At 43.2% G+C, this 4,804-nt stretch overlaps 1 non-coding gene across 1 annotated transcript; it reads right to left on the reverse strand.

Annotated features, from left to right (window-relative positions):
- Positions 1-721: 721 nt before the first annotated feature.
- On the reverse strand, positions 722-829 carry LOC112804867 (small nucleolar RNA R71). Its single transcript, XR_003203485.1, has one exon. It is a non-coding gene; the product is annotated as a small nucleolar RNA R71 (small nucleolar RNA).
- Positions 830-4,804: the final 3,975 nt, after the last annotated feature.

A 4,804-nucleotide genomic window follows, 5' to 3' on the forward strand; every position in this document is an offset into this window, starting at 1 on the left:
TCTCACATCCTTCTATTTATGGACTAACACTATTCCTTAATGCAAAATTCGAACTCCATCTCCTTTGATAAGTTCGAATTTTCTACTTCTGTCTTCTACTCTTCTTTTCCTCTGACACTTCAAGGAATCTCTATACTGTGACATAGAGGATTCCACATTTTCTTGTTCCCTTCTCTTTCATATGAACAGGAACAAAGACAAAGGCATTCTTGTTGAGGCCGATCTTGAACCTGAAAGGACCTTGAAGAGAAAGCTAAGAGAAGCCAAAGCACAACTCTCTCTAGAGGACCTGACAAAATTCTTCAAAGAAGAAGAACACATGGCAGCTGAAAACAACAATGCCAACAATGCAAGGAAGGTGCTGGGTGACTTTACTGCACCTACTCCCGATTTCTATGGGAAAAGCATCTCTATCCCTGCCATTGGAGCAAACAACTTTGAGCTTAAGCCTCAATTAGTTTCTCTAATGCAACAGAATTGCAAGTTCCATGGACTTCCATTGGAAGATCCTCATCAGTTTTTAGCTGAGTTCTTGCAAATCTGTGACACTGTCAAGACTAATGGGGTTGACCCTGAGGTCTACAGACTTATGCTATTCCCTTTTGCTGTAAGAGACAGAGCTAGGACATGGTTGGACTCTCAACCTAAAGAAAGCCTGGACTCTTGGGAAAAGCTAGTCAATGCCTTCTTGGCAAAGTTCTTTCCACCTCAAAAATTGAGTAAGCTTAGAGTGGAAGTCCAAACCTTCAGACAGAAGGAAGGAGAATCCCTCTATGAAGCTTGGGAAAGATACAAACAATTAATCAGAAAGTGTCCTTCTGATATGCTTTCTGAATGGAGCATCATAGGTATTTTCTATGATGGTCTCTCTGAACTATCCAAGATGTCTTTGGATAGCTCAGCAGGAGGATCTCTTCATCTGAAGAAGACGCCTACTGAAGCTCAAGAACTGATTGAAATGGTTGTAAATAACCAATTCATGTACACTTCTGAAAGAAATCTTGTGAACAATGGGACTAGTCAGAAGAAAGGAGTTCTTGAGATTGACACTCTGAATGCCATATTGGCTCAGAACAAAATATTGACCCAACAAGTCAATATGATTTCTCAAAGTCTGTCTGGAATGCAAAATGCACCAAGCAGTACTAAGGAAGCTTCATCTGAGGAAGAAGCTTATGATCCTGAGAACCCTTCAATGGAAGAGGTGAATTACATGGGAGAATCCTATGGAAACACCTATAATCCTTCATGGAGAAATCATCCAAATTTCTCATGGAAGGATCAACAGAGACCCCAACAAGGTTTCAACAACAATAATGGTGGAAGAAACAGGTTTGGCAATAGCAAGCATTTTCCATCATCTTCTCAGCAACAGACAGAGAGTTCTAAGCATAATAACTCTGACTTAGCAACCATGGTCTCTGATCTAATCAAAACCACTCAAAGTTTCATGACTGAAACAAGGTCCTCCATTAGAAAGTTGGAAGGACAAGTGGGTCAGCTGAGCAAGAAAATTACTGAACTCCCTCCTAGTACTCTCCCAAGCAATACAGAAGAAAATCCAAAAGGAGAGTGCAAGGCCATCAACATGGCCGATTTTTGGGAGGAAGAAGAGGCAGTGAACGCCACTGAGGAAGGCCTCACTGGACGTCCACTGGCCTCCAATGAGTTCCCCAATGAGGAACCATGGGAATCCGAGGCTCAAACTGAGACCATAGAGATTCCATTGGACTTACTTCTGCCATTCATGAGCTCTGATGAGTATTCTTCCTCTGAAGAGGATGAGTATGTCACTGAGGAGCAAGTTGCTAAATACCTTGGAGCAATCATAAAGCTGAATGACAAGTTATTTGGAAATGAGACTTGGGAGGATGAACCGCCTTTGCTCACCAAAGAACTGGATAACTTGTCTAGGCAGAAACTGCCTCAAAAGAGACAGGATCCTAGGAAGTTTTCAATACCTTGTACCATAGGCACCATGACCTTCAAGAAGGCCTTGTGTGACTTAGGGTCAAGTGTAAACCTCATGCCTCTCTCTGTAATGGAGAAGTTAGGGATCTCTGAGGTACAAGATGCAAGAATCTCACTAGAGATGGCAGACAACTCAAGAAAACAAGCCCATGGACTTGTAGAGGATGTTCTGGTTAAAGTTGAAGACCATTACATCCCTACTGATTTCATAGTCCTAGAGACTGGGAAGTGCATGGATGAATCCATCATCCTTGGCAGACCCTTCCTAACCACTGCAAAGGCTGTGATTGATGTTGATAGAGGAGAGTTGATCATTCAAGTGAATGAAGAATCCCTTATGTTTAAGGCTCAAGGATATCCCTCTATCATCATGGAGAGGAAGCATGAAGAGATTCTCTCAAAACAGAGCCAAACAGAGCCCCCACAGTCAAACTCTAAGTTTGGTGTTGGGAGGCCACAACCAAACTCTAAGTTTGGTGTTGAACCCCCACATTCAAACTCTAGGTTTGGTGTTGGGAGGTTCCAACATGGCTCTGAGCATTTCTGAGGCTCCATGAGAGTCCTCTGCCAAGCTACTGACATTAAAGAAGCGCTTGTTGGGAGGCAACCCAATGTTATATTTTATCTATTTTATTTTGTTATTTTATCTTTTTTGTAGGTTGATGATCATGAGAAGTCACAAAATCAATGAAAAAAGCAAAAACAGAATGAAAAACAGGAAGAAAAACAGCACACCCTGGAGGACGCACCCACTGGCGTTTAAACGCCAGTGAGGTTAGCTGTTGGGCGTTTAACGCCCAGTCTGGCACCATTCTGGGCGTTTAACGCCAGAAAGGGGCACCAGACTGGCGTTAAACGCCAGAAATGGGCAAGAAGCTGGCGTTAAACGCCAGAAATGGGCACCAACCCGGCGTTTAACGCCAGAAATGGCTTAAAATGTGATTTTGCTTGCCATTTGGTGCAGGGATGACTTTTCCTTGACACCTCAGGATCTGTGGACCCCACAGGATCCCCACCTACCCCACCACTCTCTCTCTTCTTCTTCCCCATTCACCAATCACCTCAACACCTCTTCCCCAAAAACCCTTCACCTATCAAATCCCATCTTTCTCTTCACCACTCACATCCATCCTTCACAAAACCCCACCTACCTCACCATTCAAATTCAAACCACTTTCCCACCCAAACCCACCCTCAAATGGCCGAACATCCCTCTCCCCCTCTCCTATATAAACCCTCCTTCACTCCTTCATTTTCACACAACATACTCACCACTTCTCCCCTTCTTGGCCGAAAATTAAAGCCATTCCCTTTCCCCTCATCTCTTCTTCTTCTACTCTCTTCTTTCTTCTTTTGCTCGAGGACGAGCAAACATTTTAAGTTTGGTGTGGTAAAAGCATTGCTTTTTGTTTTTCCATAACCATTTATGGCATCCAAGGCCAGAGAAACCTCTAGAAAGAGGAAAGGGAAGGCAAAAGCTTCCACCTCCGAGTCATGGGAGATGGAAAGATTCATCTCAAAGGTGCATCAAGACCACTTCTATGAAGTTGTGGCCTTGAAGAAGGTGATCCCCGAGGTCCCTTTTTCACTCAAAAAGGGTGAATATCCGGAGATCCGACATGAGATCCGAAGAAGAGGTTGGGAAGTTCTTACCAACCCCATTCAACAAGTCGAAATCTTGATGGTTCAAGAGTTCTATGCCAATGCATGGATCACCAAGAACGATGACCAAAGTGTGAACCCGAATCCAAAGAATTATCTTACCATGGTTCGGGGGAAATACTTGGATTTTAGTCCAGAAAGTGTGAGGGTGGCGTTCAACTTGCCTATGATGCAAGGAGATGAACATCCTTACACTAGAAGGGTCAACTTTGATCAAAGGTTGGACCAAGTCCTCACAGTCATATGTGAAGAGGGCGCCTAATGGAAGAGAGATTCAAGAGGAAAGCCGGTTCAATTGAGAAGGCACGACCTCAAACCCATGGCTAGAGGATGGTTGGAGTTCATCCAACGCTCAATCATTCCCACTAGCAACCGGTCCGAAGTTACCATAGACCGGGCTATCATGATCCATAGCATCATGATTGGAGAAGAAATAGAAGTTCACGAGGTTATAGCTCAAGAGCTCTATAAGGTGGCGGACAAGTCCTCTACCTTGGCAAGGTTAGCCTTCCCTCATCTCATTTGTCACCTCTGTTATTCAGTTGGAGTTGACATAGAGGGAGACATCCCTATTGATGAGGACAAGCCCATCACTAAGAAAAGGATGGAGCACACAAGAGACCCCACTCATCATGAAATCCCTGAGATTCCTCAAGGGATGCACCTTCCTCCACAAAACTATTGGGAGCAACTAAACACCTCCCTAGGAGAATTGAGTTCCAACATGGGACAACTAAGGATGGAGCATCAAGAACACTCCATCATCCTCCATGAAATTAGAGAAGATCAAAGAATCATGAGGGAAGAGCAACAAAGACAAGGAAGAGACATTGAGGAGCTCAAGCACTCCATAGGATCTTCAAGAGGAAGAAAGAGCCGCCATCACTAAGGTGGACCCGTTCCTTGATTTCCTTGTTCTTTATTCTTCTGTTTTTCGAATTTTATGCTTACGTTTGTCCATGTTTGTGTCTTGTGATCATTAGTGTCTTAGTGTCTATGCCTTAAAGTTATGAATGTCCTATGAATCCATCACCTTTCTTGAATACAAACGTGCTTAATTGAAAAGGAAAGAATTGCATGAATTTTGAATTTTATAACAGTTTAATTATTTTGATGTGGTGGCATTATTTTTGTCTTCTGAATGTATGCTTAAACAGTGCATATGTATCTT

Source organism: Arachis hypogaea, chromosome 5, assembly GCF_003086295.3.
Source record: "Arachis hypogaea cultivar Tifrunner chromosome 5, arahy.Tifrunner.gnm2.J5K5, whole genome shotgun sequence".
Lineage (NCBI taxonomy): Eukaryota > Viridiplantae > Streptophyta > Magnoliopsida > Fabales > Fabaceae > Arachis > Arachis hypogaea.